A 21,528-nucleotide genomic window follows, 5' to 3' on the forward strand; every position below is an offset into this window, starting at 1 on the left:
TTCCCAGGGGTACATCCTCTTTTATTCCAAGGCACAAATTCCTTTTTGACATTTCCACGCTGGGATGATTATGTAACTTCTCAGATAAAGCTGTATCAACATACCCTCTATTAGGTGACATCTTGGCTTAGGCATTCCATTGTGTGAGTCACCGGGGTGTTTTACACTAATAAGCAGGGAGCATGTGTGACCTGCTGCAGTCCCAAGGGGCCCTCCATGGCTCCCTTCCAGCCACTGTTACTGGCTGCGTGTCCTGGAACATCACTGCAGCTTTTGTGTCTTAGCTTTCCCCTTATGGACCAGCGCTAATCATGGGAACCCCAGCCCAGTATGGAGAGTTACCTGCACACATCTGTGTGCCACAGCCCTAGCCTCTGTGGGCTCTGAATTAGAGACTCAAGTGCAGCAGAACTGTGGCTCACATTTTTGCTCTTGTTTATGAGTCTTAGCGATTGTTTAAAATACTAGGCAGTTATAGGAAACTACTGACATTTTGAAAGCACACTTGGATATATCCCAACTTCTGAGAGTGTGGTATGGGGAAAAAAAACGTTGAAGTCATTTGTAGTCACTAGGTAAGTGTGACACAATACATCTCGGTGCTTAAAGAGCCTGTGCCCTGGGTTCAAATTCTGTATTTACTGTTTACTGGCTGAGTGATCTTGGACAAGTCTCTAAGCTTTTCTGTGCCTTTGTTTCTTCATCTTTGAACCAGAGATGACAGTGATGACAATAGAGCCTTCTTGTTGGGAAGATTGAGTAAATCAGTTCTTGTCCCTTAGAACAGTACCTGGCATATAGTAGCACTTACGCTTCAAAAATACTGAGTGCCTGGGGGTCCAGCAGGGCTATTTGTTGTTATTGTTGATCTGCTAGAAGGGAAAGGCAGTCAATGAACAAATAAATATGTGGTGTGTCAGGTCGTAAAAGTGTTAGAAAAAATAGGAAAGAAAGTAAGGTGGGAAAGAGAGATATAGGAAGTGGAGGGGTGTTATTTACATAGAGGTGGTCAGAGAAGCCGCCTCTGGTAAAGTGATGGTTTTTTTTTTTTAATGTTTTATTTATTTCTAGGAGAGAGAGAGAGAGAGAGACAGCGTGAGCAGGGCAGGGTCAGAGAGAGAGGGAGTCACAGACTCTGAAACAGGCTCCAGTCTCTGAACTGGCAGTCAGCACAGAGCCCGACGCGGGGCTCGAACCCACGAACTGCGAGATCATGACCTAAGCGAAAGTCGGACTATTAACCGACTAAGCCACCCAGGCGCCCCTCTGGTAAAGTGATGTTTGAGAAGCCCCTGGAAGAAAGGGAAGGAGGAACCATTTGGAAGTCTGGAAGAAGAGGTTTCTGGTGGAGGGAACCGCAAGGGAGAAGTTCCAGGTGAAGTATGTGAAGAAAGTGTTGGGTGCTTTGACAGAAGAGGTAAATAATGACAAATAGATTAGGTGCGTAGACCATGTGAGGATTAGCTTTTACTTGAGAGAGGTGGGGAGACCTCAAAGTTTCTGAGCAAAGGAGTGACCTAGTTTTGCCTCTGTTGTAGATGCATCCCTCTGGCTACTGTGTGGAGTGACTTTTGTGGGGAGGAGGGCACAGGAGGAAGGGTAGAAGCAGGGCTCCTGCACCAGGCCACCAACTGTATGATGGCGGCTTAGACAGGGTGGAGGTGATAAAGATGTAAGAAGCCGTGGGCCCTTGATAAGTCCTAGCTGTTATCATTATGTAGCTCTGAGAGTTCATCTTGCCTTCTGAGCCTGTTTCTTCACCTGCAAAATTAAAGGATTGGGCTCTTTCGTCATTCCTTCTTAGCTCTTAGAAAGTTCTTCTGATTCCTGAAAAGATGTGTAAGTACGAGCTGAATTTGAATGGCTTTGAGAGTTAGTGCTGCTGAATGAAAGCAATCTTGGGTTGATTCACCTTTATAAGGTGAAGAATAATCCTTTGATGTGTTTTATAAGTGGAGTTGAAGATGCTTGGATTGCTTGGGGTGAGTTGCTTACATCTTGGGAACGTGAAGAATAGGAAGGTACTGAACCTTCCCAGGATACTTTAATGTAGAAAATTGCCTTTTTTCCAAAAATGCTTGATTCCTTCTCAGTCTACAGAGTGACTTGTTTCGAATATGAAGAGGAAGGAGAAAACCTAAATCAAATTTTGTTACAGTTAAAGCTGAGCAGAATCAAACGACTTTTTAGAAGGAAAAGTCATTAGCAAATCGACTAATTATAGAGCCTAATTAATTTTTGTTTTTAGTTGTGTAGTGAAGGATAGGCAAACTGCTCTGTGATTTGATCTCAGGCATTTGTGTCTAAAAGCATTAACAAAGATTGTGACCCTTTTATGAGATGCAACAGTGAAATTTCAAGATGAACCGCATTGCTACTGGAAACTGCTAAAAAGGCTAAAGAAGGGGGAAAGGCAGTCAAGCAGATGGTTAGCATCCAAAAAGAAGTATACACAGGCCTTTGATGGTCAGTTTTGCTAAGAGGTCTTCCCAGATGAAAATGGTAGATCACTTCCTTTTTCCCTTCCCGTGTAACGTGCTTTATTTGCATCTGTGCATGCAACATTTCTAACTGGGGCGACCCTACAACACTGGTGTAAATTCAACAACCACTTCACGGGGATTGCTGTGTTCTATGATCCCATGAACCAAAAAGACATATTTGAAAAGGCACAAGTCGTGTCTTCAGGGAGCTTACAGCTTACTCTGGGGACCAGTCGCAGAATGTAGGGGCTGGTAAGGTAACAAAGACTTCAGACCTATAGCCTGAGCACTAAGAGGGGCGATTCACTCCCGTTTGGAGGACTAAGGCAGCTTTCTGGAGGAGATGGCAAATTTCTGATCAAATGCATACAGCAACTTTCACAGTCCCACAAAAGCACATCCCACAAAAGCACATCGCAGTTCCATTTATGACCTGATGTCTAAATCCACACCTCTCCCTGGTCCAGCAACTAGCTGAACTCCTGTCCCCAGAGGCTGCTTTTGTCTCCTGCCTGGTGCAGGAAGACATGTGCCTCCTTCCCTTGCACTGTGACTGCCTTCACAGGCCTTCTGTGGACCCTGATCTCCTAGGCCTGACTTTGACCTTCAGACCACTAGTTTTCTAGAGCAGGAATTTCTGACCTCAATGCTGTGGACATTTTAGGCTGGGAAATTCTTCATTTTGGGTGGCTGTCCTGTGCATCAGAGGATGCTGAGCACTAGATGCCAGTAGTACCACTCTCCTACTCCAAGTTGTGATCACCAAAGGTGTCCTCGGACACTGACATATGTGCCCGATGGGATGGTGGTTGGGAGTGCAAAATTACCCCCAGCTCAAGACCAGTTGTCTGGACTGTGCTTTAAGATTCCTATTATTCCTATTTTTATATGAGAAATGAGATTTCTCCAATCTAATCAAGAGTAGAAATTTGCATAGCGGAAACACCTAGCTTTGTAGTTCACAGGTCATCGCAAGAGACCTTCCCAAGTAGTTCCACAAAGGCCTGATCTGAAGGAGGGCCTGTGAAGGCTTGTGTAGATATAGAGCCTCTAGCTCCGAATGCCTTTGTGATATTGAGGATTTTACACTGTGCTCTGTAATATTGCCATGTTTATTTTTGATAAACCTAATGTGCTCTCTATCCCCTTAAATACAGTAAAGTGGAAGTATCCCAAATGTTTACCTTGTTTTATACTATGGCTTGATGACCTCCCCATCCGAGGCCCCCCAAATTGTTGCAGCCCATTTTGAGGAATAAGACACTGCTCAGTTTTATAGGCCTTTCAGCCTTTCAACTCCCCATAATTGTTTTTGTCAGGCCAGTCTCTGCTCATGATAAATATTCATGTAAGCAGCAAAATAGACAAAGTCAGCATTCTTTTGTTTACCTAGTTAGGAGGGCAAACATTTATCAAGCTATTTTTCTATATTTCAATACATGATTACAGTTCTTAATTATTTTAGGAACTATGGTCACCGTTCTCAAATAATTATTTCAGCCACGCACAAATTTGTGTTGTACGAAAGTAATTGGGGGACAGCTATAAAACTTGGCAGTCAATGCCAGTTCCTAACGTTTCATTATTTTCAGTTTATTTATGAGGAAACTAGAACCAGCCTCCTGCCTGTGTTTTAATTACTTTAGCACTAGAACGATTGATTTCAGAAACCCTCCATACCGAAGAAGATAATAATGAACCCATTCCCTGGAGGAGTTTGGGGCTTCAGAATTACTTGGCGTTTCCTACCCCGGGGAGGTGACTGTGGGCCCGTCAGTGTGTCTGAGCGTCACTGGGGTGTACCCTGTCCTGAGAGAGAGCTCAGTCCTGGGAGGGGTGAGGAGAGCTGACTGAGCAGTGAATGCGTTCTGCCGAGGAAAACAGAAAGAACACTGCTTTCAGCGTTTGGAACCAGCAGCATGAATGAAAGATATTTTAAGACTCTTTCCAGCATGGCATTGGGCGTATCCTGAGAGCTGAGAGCCGGGGATGCGCGTCTGCCCCTTCTCCCCAGCCTCACCTTTCGGCAATTGCAGGAGACGGATCTGGACTTCAGCCAGTCTTTTTTCAATAAGGAATGTGGCAGGCCTGTGGGACGGCACCCCAGGCCTAATTTCACCCTTGTCATTATGCTGGATGTTTGTGTTTTCATTGTGGGTTTATTGTCTTCCTTTTTATTGCCTCTGTGATTTTACTTTCTTGTTGTCAAGTGGCATACAGGGTGTCTTGATTTTGTAGTTTCATAGAAACTTGCACAGCTCAGCTAGGTGGGAGGAGACCAAGGTTCAGATGTAGCGGTCACTTGGAAATCCCAGCTCGTGGGCAGGGAAACTCTGGTGACTTGCTGCCGGGCGTTCATTTGGTTTTTAGAGGAAATGCGTTTGGATGACCCAGACTTCTAAATTTCATAGTGCAGCTTCTAAACTCACACTGCCAGCCAGAACTGACCCGGAAATTTACACTTGGCATCCAAATTTGACCAACCAAAGAGATTCAGAGAAAACAGACTTTATGTATTCATTCATTCATTTATTATTTATTTATTATTCTTTATGGAGCCGGGCTCTGTTTTTGTTGTCATTATGATAATTTTTTTACTTTCTTTAAAAAAAAGTAAAAGCAGCCATACACATGCTTGTATATGAGTTTCTTAAAGGTATCTCTAGTCTCCTCAATTGCACATTCCTCCCCTGCACCCTGCCTTTTCCATCTGACAGGGTTCAGAATGGGTCTAAGAGCTCTTTGCCAACATGGCAGCATAGCCCGGAAAATAAAAATGAAAGGCTTTGGATCAAGAGGTTGGTTACATTCCACTTCCAATCAGATAACACATTTTCTATCTAAATTTAGATTATCTGCTACGCGTGTATTTTAGGCCTGAATTGTTCAAACGATTAATTTATCCCACAGAGAAAAATTAAATGAAGACTCATAGAAATGCTTTAAATTGCAGGAGAAGTTCAAGTTGGCAGTCTACACTGATGAAACTCACCACGTTTCCTTCATTCACAACCTTGGCTGGGGTTGGCTCAGTGTTGCTCTAACACGTAAGAATTAGTTGGAACTCTATGAATTCAGGAGGGCTTGGAGTAAGCATGGCTTTCCAAGATTGCCTGGTGCGCCTGCGCGAGTGTGTCAGGCTGGGTTGAATGGGGAGGGAGGGAGAGTTTCAGTTTTTCTGAAAAGCCAGTCCTCATTGTAATTACCAAGAATAAACACAAGTAAGTTGGGGAGAGAAAACAAAGTAGCTGCCTGTGCATGTTTTTGATTCCATCCCTTTAATGCCGGGGAAAACTCAATCAAGAGAAGAGAGGAAACTCTTGCTTTAAAAAAAGTTTTTTTTGTTTGTTTGTTTTTTTCTTTTTAAATGAGTGAGGGAGAGACACGGGTATTAAATTTATATCATTTGAAAATTTCTCTGTTAACAGATGTTCCCCTTAACACTGATCTGGAATCTGCCCTCCCGCAACTGGATTCCTGACACATTGGTTGTGTGGGAACTTGATGCAAAATAGCTTGTTTCCCTGGGAACTCAGCTTCTCCCCTGGACAGGTTGGTCTACCTCCTTGGTGGTCTTGAAGACCCCTCCCTACTCTTTCTATCAGCTCCAGACTTCCCTGGACACGGTTTCCTCCACCTGGCCTGAGTGAATAGCTTCTCAGCCTGAAAGAAAATTAAGGACAAACCAACACATCCTGTTTACATTCAGTTCTTTGGAAGGCAGAAGTGCCCATCTTTCAGGAGGCCAGTACTCCTCCTTTTCTCTTTTAGTCACCATTGACAGACTGATGCCGTAGCTAGGACAGGCCTAAAAATGGTTATCATCCCATTTCAAGCCAAGGTGATATAGCTAACAATTATTCTAGAGAAGTTACCACCAAGGGTTGGCTCTAGATGATTTATACAGATGGGCCAATGCCGGGTGATACGCTATAATTAAAAACAAGAAGGAATGGGCTTGGTGAGAAGAGAGGATGGATGCAATTTGTGAGTGTGGGCAGGAGGAGTGTTTTTTTCAGGGCTAGTGATGGTTTTAACCTACAGTGTTGTTCATTCGCAGTGCCCTCATAATACCACATAAAACAGCCGCAGGTTCATCTAAAAGCCCTTTGAAATAATTATACAATGCTAAAATAGAGCATCACCCAGGAATCTGGGAGAAACCATGTCTTTTAGTACATTGTAACTCAGCTTCCTTCTTCAGTGCTTGTGATTAGTTGGCCATGGTCTTTTAAAAAATAAGTTGTGAGGTCAACACTCCTTAAGATCACTTGCTGGGGTCTCATGGTATTTAGGATGAAACTCTAATTCCTCTCTGTGACTTTTAAGGCCTGTAGGATCAGGCCCCATGTCCCCAACTTCACCTGGGGGCTACATTCTCCCTCAGCCGCTCTTCAGCCAAAACTGGCCTCCCTGGTGTTCTCCCAACAGCCAAGTGCACATATTCCTCAGGGTCTTTTCATTTGCTTTCCTCTTGCCTGGAATGTGCTTCCCTAGGCACTTGTCTGGTTTCTCATCCTTAAATTCTTAAATGTCACCTCCCAGGAGAGGCCTTTCCTAATTTAGACCCTGACCAGGGCTTCTTGCTGTATCCTCAACTTCTCCACAGTATTCACCTCCATCTTTGGTTGTCCTGTTTATTACTGGGTGTGGCATTTCCACACCAGAGGGTAAGGGCCTTGAGAGCAGAGTCCTTTCTTTCTTCTTTGTGAAGCGAAGTGAATCTGGACACAACCACAATTTGCAGCTGAAATACAATCTCAGAGCTGTTGAGGACTCCAGGGTCCCAAGGCCAGAGTCCACTCATTTCCCTCCTGTTATACAGCCTGAGAACAATATATCTTGGTTTGTAAAGACAGCACTGAAATGTTCTTGATTCTAGAAGCCATATAGGGGTTATAGATAAATTCACATGAGACATGAAATTTGGGAAATGTTGGGAAATGTTATTAAACCTAAAATGTCAGAAATAGGGGCGCCTGAGTAGCTCAGTCGGTTAAGCGTCCGTCTTTGGCTCAGGTCATGATCTCACAGTTCATGGGTTCAAGCCCCACATCAGGCTCTGTGCTGACAGCTCAGAGCCTGGAGCTGCTTTGGATTCTGTGTCTTTCTCTCTCTGCCCCTCCTGTGCTCATGCTCTGTCTCTCAAAAAATGAATAGATGTAAAAAAAAATGTCAGAAAATACCCTTGTAAGCAATAAATAACAAGTTGAGTTGGTAAAATCAAGCACAGAAAAGATAGTAGTGAAAAAAAAATCCTAAAGCATAAACATAGCAATACAACAGTTATGCTAGTGGTATTGTTTCCTCATCCTGACTGGGGGATCCTCAGGCTCTTAAAGTAACCTGATACTGAACGTTAATATAACATCTTCTCTAAGAGAGGTGAGCAGTGAAGGTACTGCCTTTCCAGATTCCTTGTTTAATTTTATTTAACAAGCACTTACAGAGTGTTCACTGTGTCCCAGGTACCTGTCTAAATACTTGGCAAATGCTGTCTCAGGTTGAGGTCTTTAGAAGCAATGGGCGATGCTTATTAGGAATTAACACCTTTGAAGAGAAGGGGAGAATGCTGGAAGATGTCAGACTGCAGTGCACACTCAACAAAGGCTCTGCTGGCCCACCTGCAGGGAGCCTGAGGGGAGCGTTGCCTGTCAGTGTCCTGCACTGGACTCGAATGGATTGCCTTTATCTCCTCCCCCCAGATATGGGCACCCCTGGGAATGGCGTGGCCTCAGACAAGGCTCAGACGCCCTGAAGTTGCTGAGAGCTGGAGTCTTCTTACCACCCTCTCTGTACCTGAGCGTCAAGTTCTCCCTTGAAGGGGGATCTGGACAGTGCACCTCTGTGTCTGTTCAAAGATTAACTCATTTAACCAACAAGACAACTCTATGAGGTGGCGCCTTTAGTCATTCCCATTTAACAGGCGGGGAAACTGAGGCATGGAGAGGTTAGCTAGCTTGCCAAATTAGGTCAAGGTAGCAGAACTGAGATCTGATCCAGCAGTGCGGCTCCAGAATCAGAGCTCTTAAGTACTCAGCTATGCTGTCTGAGCTATTCAGAGACGGTTGAAGAGAGCCTAAAAGTAGTTAACAACAGCAACGTTGTTTGTTATTAGTTCTTTCTAAGGTCCTGGTGCCTAGTGTGTGTGTGTGTGTGTGTGTGGTGTGTGTATGTCCATGCCTGACACTGGTGAATTTATTAAAAGCAATATCAAAAGAATGATAATTTTGTGTTGCCTACTACATTTGAATATTAAATCCTGCCTGTGAAAATCTAAGAATCAGGACTAGATGCTAAGGGGCAATGGCTGGACTTGAATTCCAGAACAAGATAACGTGCTAGGCTTCTTATGTTGGCCTGGAAGAAAGAAGGGCCCCTTTGGAGTTTAGGGCAAGAGAGTGAGTAAGTGGAAAAAGGCTATTAAATGCCGGGGAAGGCCAGTGCTGTGCTCTGCCAGTCACAGGAGTGAGGTGTTAGCTAAAAGCGCCTGAAGGGAAAGCAGGTGGCACCATGGGAAGAGGGTAAAGGAAGGAGAGTGAGGTTCAGCAGCTGTGAGCGAGTGGGCCCTGGCCCTTCAGAGGGTGTGTAAGACAGTACGGCTCTGTCAAGGACCAGGAGGGCACCAGAGGGGGGAAGAGCCGGGGGTCTGGGCTGTTCCGCAGAGGGGAAGTGTGTGGACCTAGCCAGAAGAGGAGAGAAAAGAGGAGATTCAGCAGAACATGTTTTCCATCACCATTTTTGGCATGACACATACACATACCATTTTAAAGATATTTTTATTGTTGTCATGTTTATTTATTTTGAGAGAGAAAGAGAGAGAAAAAAGAGAGAGCACAAGCAGAGGAGGGGCAGAGAGAGGGAGAGAGAGAATCCCAAGCAGGCTCTGCACCGTCAGTGCAGAGCCCAATGTGGGGCTCGATCCTGTGAACTGTGAGATCATGCTCTGAGCTGAAATCAAGAGCTGGACACTCAACCGACTGAGCCACCCACGCACGCCTCTTTTAAAGAGATTTTAAAATCATTTCCTATATTATGGAATTAGACTTCTTATTTCTAAAGACCAGGCTTAGGTAAGGGAGATATCCAAAGATATCTTGGATCATCTTATTTTGGATGAGGCGGAACACATACTCTCCTCTATGTGCAATTCTATTTCTGTCATTATCCTTAAGACTTTTAGCTCCAGGAGGATTCGCTGGCTTCACATTCTTTTTACTGGAATTTGACAAAATCCCCTCTTCAAGGAGCCTAATAGGGAAATGCTGTTTGAAACCCTCTCTACCTTTATTTGCATATGAAATCCTGGCCCAAAAGGCTGGAACAAAATTTGGTAGTAAGTGCTCTTTGCATATATAGTCATCAGAAATAACATCCTACAGTATGCCACTTATGCTCCCCAGCAGACCAGATGTGTCCTCTGAGCCAGAGGGATTAAAGGATTCTACTCGGGATCTGAATAAAGGTCATTCTTGCTACTGAACTGTGTCACCATCATTAACCCTTATGTTAATGGGTTTCTTCACACCTGCTCTGTCACATTCTCTTATGGCTATTTTGACAAGATTTACCCATTTTCATAACACATGAAACTATCTTAGAAACTTACCCTATAGCTCACAGCATAGCAATACTCTAAGGAATTCACAAAGCAAAGCAAGTATGTAGATGTTAAGAAGAAATCGCCAACTATAGGAGAACGCATGATGCCAAGTACAGATCTTATTTAGAGTAGACATTGAAATTATTTATTCCACTGAACCAAATTAGGAGGATGTAAAGAGAGATTTGTGTATCTGGAGTATAGTGTATTTCTAATACCATGCTCTTAAAAAACGACTGTGGTTTCAGAGAAACACAGCTGCTTCCTGGAGCAAATGGTTTGTATTTGGAGTGGGGGACAAATAACTTTTTTCTAAACTCTAGGATTTTATTAAAGAATGTTTCCCCTAATGCAGCAGGCCTATCAAGGCAGAAGCAGGAATAAGTCTGGAGGGCCATCATCTAGGAGGAGGGGTTGAGCGATGATGGAAGGGAGGGGAAACATCTGGGAATCTTTCATGCCCTCCATTTCTCTTGATGTTTCAGATGTTTCAGTTTCTGCAGTCACTTCCAGCTCGGTATAGTACATGGGACGCAGTGCAAATAAGCCCTAAACCAGGTAGTACTCAAAAGGCGGGCTTTTTCAGGATTTGAGATGCCTATATTTAACCCTTAGACACTGCACTTGGAAGCTACTTCTGCTTCTAGAACATTTATCTCTTCCAAGAGCTGGATTTAGCATCAAAAAGTGAACTGTTTGATAGAATTCTATTCTCACAAGCAAAATTGGGATACGTTCCTATGAAAAATCTAAGCATTGGCTCACTTAGAGATGAAATTGCTGGATCATTGGGTGTGCACATCCAGCAGTTTCGCGGTTTCTGCTAGGTTTCTGTCCAGTACGGTTGCACCAACTACACACATTTTCTACTTCCATGTGTGATACATCCCCACGCACCCTTAGGAAAAAGTCATTTCCCCTCTGAAAAGCAAAGACAACTGCCACATCCAGGTCACTAAAATTCGGTCTCCGAAAGATCTTGGCTAACAGATTTAAAATGAATTTGATGGGATCCGATATGGGCTCTCAGCCTGTGCTCCTCCCCGTGATGCAGGCCCCATACATACTCTTCAGCCTGGCGTTATCCTAGAATTAACTGTACACTTCTTTCATGAGATGACATTCAAGCCGCAGAAAGACGGCAAAGTCAGCGAGCCCTGGAAGGGAAAGTGAGTGTGGCTCATAAAACCGAGAGGCACTTAAGATTTAACAAGATTAACAAGTACTGTTGAAAGGACCTACTCGGCCTGAGTCACAGAAGAGGGGAGGATGCCAGCTCAATTCTCTTGGCTTTGCTGTCACACGAGTGGAAAGCTCCTGAAAGGCTTCGTGACATAGCAACAAAGTTCTTTGGAAAATGTCTGTATTTTTAATAGCATTTCACTTGGACCTTTATGGAAGGAACGAGTCATTCTTTTTCACTGTCCCAATTATCTGCTGTTAACATTCTGTTGTCTGCCTTGTTGGGATGGTTATGTCTGAAGTTTGCTCAGGCTCTTCCATTCAAGTCATTTAACGGTAAATTCACACTGGACTGTTTGGGAACAATCTCTACTAAAAAAAAAAAAAACCTACAGTGGATTCAGCAACAGCAAGCTGGGGAAAACAATCCATCCCTTTTTTAGGCTGTGTGTAAATACATGGATTAGTGGAATTCACTAAAAAACTTGTCACTCAAATGTCTACCAACTCTTTTGTCACTGGGCAAAAGCAGTTTTTAACTTTAATAACAATTGCAATGTTCAGGACACACCGTGTTTTCTATTTCATATACTGAAATTTGGCTTTAAATGCTTAGTAACAGGAAGATCTTAGTAATGTTGGGTAATCCCTGAGTAAGAAATTTGCTAAATGCTATATATGATGCTATAGCATATAATATAGCCATATTACACACACACACACGTAAATCCCAAAGGTCTGTTAGGTATGTGTGCACATTTCAGTACAGACAGCTAACCAGAGCACGGACATTTATTTAAATGCCTTTTAGGTGCTTAAATGTCAGGTTGCGTCCCTATAGAATCTACAGCTCTCTGCCTGACAATGCAGGTGGCTTGTTGCTTCCGCTAAGTCAAATACTTCTGACTGATTACCTAACTTCCAATCTCCCCTTCTTTGCAAGCGGAACCCATTTTGAGGTGAGTGGTTATTTGTCAGCTTAAAAGCTCTATTTCCCAGACTTCCTGGCTGCTTACCGTAGTCGTGTAATATAGTTCTGGCCAATGGGATTTAAATAAAAAGCCTGATTGATGGGGCTTTCAGAAAAGCCCTTGTTTCCCCCCATAAATAGCTGGCCTGTGTCTTTTGTTCTTTCTTCATCCTTCTTTCTTCCTGGAACTCGTATCTAACAAGGGTAGGAGCTACATGCTAACGATGGCAGAGCAGGGAGGTAGGAGAAATCAGTCCTTGATGATATCAAAACCCTTGGATGGCTAAACCTGAAGTGCTGCCTGCACAGTTCTTCTCCCAGGGAAACAAGCCACTGGTTTTAGTACCTGCAGTCAAGTTTCTGTTTCATGCATCTGAAGCACCGATACATGCTGCCTAATTTTCTTAGAGCAGGGTACTTCCCTAAGGAGCCCTGGCTCTGAACAAGAGTGGCTCAATTGTCCCAACACATGAGTACATTTAGGGTTTAAGAAAGATCCATTTTCAAACATCCTGAGGATTTGATGTGACAAAGATCAAGGCAGAAAACTCTGAAATTCCACTCCTAATGCTTGAGTTGTTTTCAGTGGTTACTGTGACCCAAAAGGCAAGGAGATATTTGTCTGATGGTCTCAACTTTGCAGAGATTTAGTGGAAGAAATAACTTCATGGAATCCGACTGTGCAGCCCTGGTCATGCTTATGTCTTAGGTTCTCCCTCCCAGTAATCCACAAGCTTCTCTAGTAAACAAGAACATCAAGAACAAAAGTCGGTTTTATATCCTGCAGCACCAAATCATCAAAACTTCCTTGGTGGGGGTGCCTGGGTGGCTCAGTCAGTTAAGAGGCTGACTCTTGTATTCGGCTCAGGTCATGATGTCCGTCGTGAGTTTGAGCCCTACATTGGGCTCTGCACTCAGTGTGGAGCCTGTTTCAGGTCCTCTGTCTGTCTCTCTCTACCCCTCCCCAAATCACAGTCACACACACTCTAAATAAATAAATAAATACATAAATAGGGCACCTAGGTGGCTTAGCTAGTTAAACATCTGACTTCAGCTCAGGTCATGATCTCGTAGTTCATGAGTTCAAGCCCTGTGTCAGGCTCTGTGCTGACAGCTTAGAGCCTGGAGCCTGGTTTGGATTCTGTGTCTCCTTCTCTCTCTGCCCCACCCTTGACCCCCTGCTTGTGCTCTGTCTCTCTGCTCCCAAAAATAAATAAATGTTAAAAGAAAATTTAAAATAAATAAACGTTAAAAAAAATACCTTCCTTGTTGTGCACGCATCTGTGAATATGCACAGGAATGTGAATGTGCATGTGAACATGAAAGCATACACACCATTGACAACATTCTTTATCATAGATGAGGAACCTACACTTTCTTTTCCTTTAGCTAAAGATCTAGTTTATGCTGTGTAAAGATCTAGTAAAGATCTAGTTTATGTTGTATACATTTTAGTTTGGTAAATCGAAATGGGCCTGTGGGTTGACAGGACAAGAATCAGAGTGATTGACTCCTGTTTGACTTTCACAATAAAGCTCTTTCCACCTCAAGAGAGCAAGAACAAGAAGCGTTGGGGGAACAGTGAATAGTTCGGTCTGAGTGGGTATTTCAGGCCTGTGTGTGACAAGGCCGGAAAGACAGACCCGGGGTGTGACTATGGGCTGCCGTCAGGCTCTGGAGTTTGGAACTATTTAGGAAGGCCTTTCCCAGAGGCTTCCTTAGAACTCTAGAGTAATGAGATATTTCATCAAAAGAGGATTCCATGGTCAGATAAATTTGGAAACTACCCATGCTACATCACTCTCTCTTGAAAATTCACACTCTATAGTTGCATATTTCACGCTGAGAAGTTTGGGATTTAAGGGGCTGGTTATGATCAATCCTGCATTCCTCCCTTCCCTGCTCCCCGCACAATATTTGTTAGCAGGTGTCACACTGGAGGGTGCTGCTGGGGCAGTGGGGAGCCAGTGGAAGTCTTTGAAAAGAATACTGTAAGTAGGGACTTTAGAAAGATTTCTGAAAGCAATGTACAGCCTGGATTAGCATTTGGAAAAGAGGGCGCTTGCAGAAAACACTAGAGGCAAGGAATCATTAGGTCAGGGGCTCCTCCACTTGGAATTACTTGGGGATTTAAAAACTTCTCACGCACATTGGAATCATTGGGGATTTAAAGAATTGTCAGACTCTACTGCACTTCTAGAGGTTCTGATTCACTAGGTGTGGGTTTGGCACAGGAGTGTGTGTGTGTGTGTGTGTGTGTGTGAATGTGAAAATGTGTGATTCTGAAGTAAAAGCTAGTGTTGGAATTTATGAGTCCAAATGAATTGTGAGGATTATGATAGTGCAGGTGAAACTTAATGAGACTAGTATGTGGATAGAGGAAGGTGTGAAGGACACAGTAAACAAAGTAAGACGAGAATCTACATGCTTTGGCAAGTGATTGAATGTGAGGCTGGTATAGAACAGGGAGAAGTTCAAAGAGATTTTCAGGCTGGGTTATTGGGAAAGGTGATGGTATCACTAATGGCAGTTAAAGGTTAGGGGGCCAGGCAGTATTCTGAGAAAAGAGGATGCATGGCCATGTTTAGGTTGAGATGCCTGACATATATGAAGGTCTACCAGGCAACTGGAAATGCAGGTTTCAAATACAATGGATTGAAGGGGTCTAGATCCACAGATGGATCATAGTTACAACTCTGGGGATAGCTAAGTGTTCCAAGGGATGAAGTGTAAAGAGGGAGAAAGCCGAGAACAGAACGATGGGAATGCCTACATTCCAGGCCTCTGCTCTCAAGATTCAGTAGGGACAGCTGGGGGAGCTGAACAGTCAAGAACTGCAATACAGATTTCAGGGAAGGGAAGCCTCTAGAAGAATGCATTGGTTCAGGGTCCTCTCCATCCAGCCACACCTTATAGCAGACAGTGCTGTGCTATAGTGGTGGCTCCCAGCTCTACTTCTTATTTACATTGTGTTCTTGAGCAAGTTTATATAACCTCTCAGGCCTCTGCTTCTTCGTGTATAAAATGAAGATTATATGACTTTCATGTCATAGGTAAGTGTCTACTGTAGTACCATGCAATATGGTACAAATGGTATATGTCACAGTATATTACTGTATACACACTCTATTTTATATTATATATATGAAATATCCTTTGACAGCATTAAAAATTAGTTGTATGGACAAAATAAGTGAAAAAGAGAATAAACAAACATAATTCTATCATCTTAAAAGTAAATTCTTTTTATTTTAATGGTTGTATTTTAGTCTTTGACCACATGCATATATCATCTTTACATAGCTACGATTTTGAAGCATGCTTTTGAACTCAGTATTATACCCTAAGATTTCCTCTCATGGTTACTTAATTTTCTTAATTATCATTTTATTTACTCAGTAATTTTCTAATCAGTAGAATTTGAGTTACTTCTAATTTTTTTAAATTTATTTTAAGCAGTGATCTAATTACCTAAGCATTAACATAGCCCTCTAATTTTTAGAAATTATTTCCTTTAGAATGAACTATCAGCAGCAAAATTATTGCATCAAAGTGTGTGAACAGTTTTTTCAAAATACATTGCTGAACGGCTTTCCAAGAGTTGTATTAATTGGCATGGTTTCCAAAGGTTATGCCTGTTGACAAAGTCTCGCCAAATCCTTAACCAGAACTAGTAATATCATTATTTTTTATATTTTTGCCAGCATAATGGGAACTCACTGGCACAAAACAAAGTTCACTGTTGCTTAATCTGTGTTTTGATAATAGTTGAGGCTAATGTTGACTATTTCCTCTTATGCTTATTTTACTAATAGTGTCTCCTGTTGCAGAGGAGTCCAGTTGATACTAGTACAAAGGTAAACATGTTGGTGGCACATTTACTCTAAAAATGAAAGTCTTATGGAAGTTGCCCCCGGGGTGTTGAAAGAAAAGAAAGAATTGGGTTGGACATTCTGTCAGTCAAGGTCTTAGTCTTGAATGTGGTGAGAAGTGTTTAATAAAGAGGAGAGTTACGAAGCTGTGGTAATGGTGAGGGAAGCTGACAAGGATGGTAGAAGAACCCAGGGCCGGCAACAGTGGTACCGCATCTAAGCCCAAAGTGGTAAAGGGAGGCCCAGGCAATGGAACCCAGAGAGATAGTTAGTTGTAGGAAAGGGCTGCCTGACAGAAGCTAGCCTTCAGAGAGACCCCCTGATGGCCCGGCAGTGGGGGATCAGGTAATGAATATCCTGACCGGGATGATTTCTACTTACCCTCTGATCGCCTGGAGTGCTTCTCATTGACCCAGCCCAAATGCCTGAGGGTAGTTAATGCAATCCATAAAGGCCAGTCTCCTGACACCCTAAGCAGGATGGAAAAGAGAGTTGAGTGGATTTCGAAGGACAAATGGAAAATATTCAGCACGAATATTCTGGCATTAAGATATTTTAGGGACACCTGGGTGGCTCAGTCGGTTAAGCGTCCGATTTCGGCTCAGGTCATTATCTCATGGTTTGTGGGTTTCAGCCCCAAGTCCAGTTCTATGCTAACAGCTCAGAGCCTGGCGCCTACTTTTGATTCTATGTCTCCCTCTCACTCTGCCCCTCCCCCACTCATGCTGTCTCTCTCATAAATAAATAAACTTAAAAAAATAAAAAAATTTTTTAAAACTGCTGGTAATATGAGCCTTCACAAATAGATGCAAGATGATGGATCTAAGATCTCCCTTAATTCAACTTTTAAATGTTAAAAGCTGTTTAACTTCTGTAACTTAGCTATTAAAAGAGACATAATGTTAATGCCATTATTACTTCATCTTTTAAAAAATATGGATAGGAGAATTTTTTCCTTGCTTGAAGAATGTTTTATTATGACAGAATTTCAGAAGCAGTCAAGAAAGAATTCCAAATCTCAGTCAGTAACAAAGCAAAGACATAAGCAAAGGGGAAACTGTCTAAGAATGTTAAGAATGAAGGGGATTATAGTGAGTCTATCCCATACTTTCTGATTCAGGTTGACTGCGTCCTGGACATTTGTAGTCGTAACAAGGGCTGCAAACCATTCCGATACGGCCGGTGGACTGTCATTTGGCGCAGCCCGACACCACCAGTTTTAGAAAGAAGGTTTAAAATCTACAACCTCACAGACATTACTGGAGTCAATCTGAATGGATGTGACAGACTTGAAAATGGTAAAGACAAGTCACTGGAAACAGGGATTCCCTTGCCTTAAAAGTCAGTGTTTGGAGCCATGGTTGTAGATGACAGCTAACAACGATGGCGGTTCTAACATGAAGCTCTTCCCATTAAGCACTTCCTGTCAAACCTCTGGCAAGTATTTAACACTCCTTATCTCACTGAATCCTCTCAACAACCTCTTGAGGCACAGCTAGTAACTGCATTTTATAGATGGGCAAATTCGAGTTTATGAAAATGAAGCATAAACCAGGCCACTCACCATTGTCCCTCCTTAGGCCCTGAGGTTCCTCACCCATCCACCTTCTTCTACCTTCTACCTTTCAGAGTTTTCTTGTGCTTGTTTTATATTTGATATCCAGAGGTTTTAGATGTACCTGGTGGGAGGAATAGAGAAAAGTATGTCTACTCCCTCATCCTAGAGGCAAAAGTACTTTAAAATATTTTTTAAAATAAAAGGTTCATCATATTTCACTCTAGCACAATTATTATTCTCATGCCTCTTCGGCCATATACAATATTTGTATGAAGTTATAATCACAGTTCATAGCATTCTGATGGAGCGGTTGAGGAATTGGCTTTGGAGGCCAAGACACTAGGGCCTGAGTGTCAACTCCACAACTTACTAACTATGGGTTCTTGGATGAAAACTACATGGGGGGGGGCCTGACTTCTGCCTTCCCCTAGCAGTAGTGAGGAACCCATTCTCCTCCTTGCTAGGATGCTGTCACAAGAGCCTAGTGAGGAAATGGGACTTTCACCACCACACAGCAGTAATGAAGCCACCCACCACAGTGTCAAAAATGACCGTGTGAGGAGCTAGAATTCCCATCCCTGCCCAGCAGTAATAAAGAATCTTTCCCCTCCCTTTTCATTGGCTGAGTGGGGAAACTTGGATGTCTACCCCCACCTAGAAGTGATGAGGTAGCATTTCTCTTTTTCACCTATGAGAGCTGTGTCAGAAAAAGCCAGCTAAACCACATATAAAAAAGATCCAGAGTCTCATAACATAATACAAACATGTCTAAAGTTCAATGAAAAAAAAAAAAACCCTCACCATACCAAGAACGGGGAAGATTTCAAACTGAATGAAAAAAGGCAGTCCATAGATACTAACACTATGATGACAGTGATGCTAGAATTACCTGACAAAGATTTCAAGCCGCCATGATGAAATCTTCAGGATCTTGGTCTAGGTAGAAAGTTTTTAAACTTGTCACCAAAAGCACAATTCATAAGAGGAAAAATTAATAAATTGGACTTCATCAAAGTTAAACATTTCTGTTCTGCAGAAGGCCGTGGTAAAAGGATGAAAGGACAAATTATAATTTGTAAACCACATTATCTGAGAAAGGAATGGGGTCTAGGATATGGAAAGGACTCTTGAAACTCAACAATGGAAAAAAAAAAAGAATCCAATTAGAAAATGGGTAAAAGACATAAAGATAGGGGCGCCTGGGTGGCTCAGTAGGTTAAGCGTCCAACGTCAGCTCAGGTCATGATCTCATGGTTCATGATTCAGGCCCCATGTAGGGCTCTGTGCTGACAGCTCAGAGCCTGGAGACTGCTTTGGATTCTGTGTCTCCCTCTCTCTCTGCCCCGTTCGTTCTCTCTGTCTCTGTCTCGCTCTCAAAAATAAACAAAACATTTTTAAAAAAGACATGAAGGTATATTTCACTGAAGAAGATACACAGTTGGAAAATAAACTCCTGAAAATATGTTCAACAGGGCTCAGTTGGGTGGCTCAGTAGGTTAAGCACCCGACTTCAGCTCAGGTCATGATCTCACGGTGGTCTGTGAGTTCAAGCCCCACGTCAGGCTCTGTGCTGACAGCTTGGAGCCTGGAGCCTGCTTCAGATTCCGTGTCTCCCTCTCTCTCTGCCCCTCCCCCACTCACACTCTGTCTCTGAAAAATGCATAAACATTAAAATAAAAAAAAAGAAAAAATGTTCAGCACCGCTAGCCATTAGGGAAAGGCAAATTAAAACCACAGTGAGATATCACTACATACCTATCAGAATGGCTAAAATAAAAAATAGTGATACCATCAAAGGCTGGCGAAGTGAAGAAACTGGATCTTTCACACACAGCCAGCGGAATGTCACAGCCACTCTGCATAATGATGCGATGGTTTCTTTAAAAATTAAAACATGCTACTACCGTACAGCTCAGCAACTGTACTCATGGGCGTTTATCCCAGAGAAAAAGCCTTATGTTCACACAAAAACCTGCACATGAATGTATAAAGCAGCTATATTTTATGTAAATGAATCTTTAATTCTCCTGGACTAATTATTTAAATCCAATTTACACCTTCTAGATAGAAATTCTGGAGTCACTACTTCTGCCTTTGTAGACTGGAAGAAAAAAATATATATAGAAAATAAAACCAAGTGCTTGATTTGAAGACTGGATACTAAGCCTTTCAGGGAAAGGAGAAATGACACATTATATAAACCCCAAGAAATTACACTGCTGCTCTTACAATCATTGCTTTGAACCTGGACACTAGTAGACATAATTCAGAGCCCTGAAGAAAATAAAATGTTTTGAAAGGTAACAAATGTTTATTGAGCATGTACTATGTGTGAAGCATGAGGTTTCTGCATTAAAATAACCTAAGTACCTAATAATCATCCACATTTCATACATGAGAAAATCGAAGTGCAGGGAGGTTTAGATTAGATTCTACTAGATATTCAGTTGTTACCTGATTTAATTCTCCCTGTTGTCTTGATAGAGGTTTCCTACCTCCAGGCTTCTCAAGTCTTTGGCCATCATTAGGAAGAGTATAATAGCAGCGCTCTGAAACTGGGCTTCCAAATTAGGACAATGGATTTTGTAGAGCTGGTCATTAAAATGTGCAAAGAAAGGGGGTCTGGAAATATCAATCTTTGTGCTGTTCCTTCTCCCCATGCATTCCGGGTCCTTTCTTTAAGGGGCTTGTTCTAGTCAGAATACAAAGAGAGTACTACTCCTGAGGTTATTGTAAGCTTCCAAATCAGGTTCTTGCAAATTAAAAGATGAGGCTCTGAGAGCTCTGGGGTGCAGAGTTTGTGCCATTGCGAAGGCAGGAAAGAGGTGAGAAAGGAAAAGCCCGCTACCCTCAAGGAGACTACTCATGTCATGTACTAGATGGGGAGAGAGTTGGGGGACCTTGCCAGGGGGCCATCCTGCACAATTTGAGAACATCACTTGTCTGCCAGGCAGTGGAGCCACGTGGCAGTTTATCTCCTGCGATTACAGGCTGAATTGTGTCCTCCTAAATCCACAGGCTGAATCCCAGTACCTCAAAATGTGACCGTTTTTGGAGACAGGGCCTGTAGAGGTGATGAAGTGGGTGGGCCCTGATCCAATCTGACTGTGTCCTTGTAAGAAGAGGAAGTTTGGACACAAAAAGAGACATGAGGGAAATGTACACACAGAGGTAGGACCATGTGAGGACAGTGGGAAGACAGCTAACTGCACGCGCAGGAGAAAGGCCCCAGGAGAAACCATGCCTGCTGGTACCTTCATCTTGGGCTTCTAGTCTCCAGAGGGGTGAGAAAATCAATTTCTGTTGCTTAGGCCATCAAGTCTGTGGTATTTTGTCAGGGCAGCCCCAGCAGACTAAAGCACCTGCCGCCTGGGGAGAATCTCATCGACTGAGGAAAAGACACTATCGCACACCCAGGCACTTTGCTGAGCTCCATCCATGCCACCAGGACAGGCTCGCTCGACCGCAGCCCAGCGCACTGGGAAGTCCCTTCACAATGGAGGGTCCTTGGTAGAAGAGGGGTGGGGATGGTGTGAGAGGGAAGCTGGACTGTGAACCTGGGTGAAGCTGGACTGTGGGGAAAAGCTTGCAGAAATGCCTCACAGCATGTCCCTGTAGACCATGATTAACCTGACTATGCAGCAGCCCGAGGCCCTGAGAGACGAGGGTGAGGGGAAATTGTTTTCTCTCTCTCATGCGGCCCAGGATCCAAAAGCTCTCTCAGTTGACCTGACGAGGACATATCTTGTCTTGAGCAGAATCAGGGTGGCCTAGAGGGGCAGTTACGAAGTGGTCGGTGACCAGCATGGCTCCTGGCAGCAGCCACCGCAGTGTGACCCGTGGGATCGCATTCCTGAGGA

The sequence above is a fragment of the Crocuta crocuta genome, unplaced genomic scaffold, assembly GCF_008692635.1.
Source record: "Crocuta crocuta isolate KB4526 unplaced genomic scaffold, BGI_CrCroc_1.0 scaffold113, whole genome shotgun sequence".
Lineage (NCBI taxonomy): Eukaryota > Metazoa > Chordata > Mammalia > Carnivora > Hyaenidae > Crocuta > Crocuta crocuta.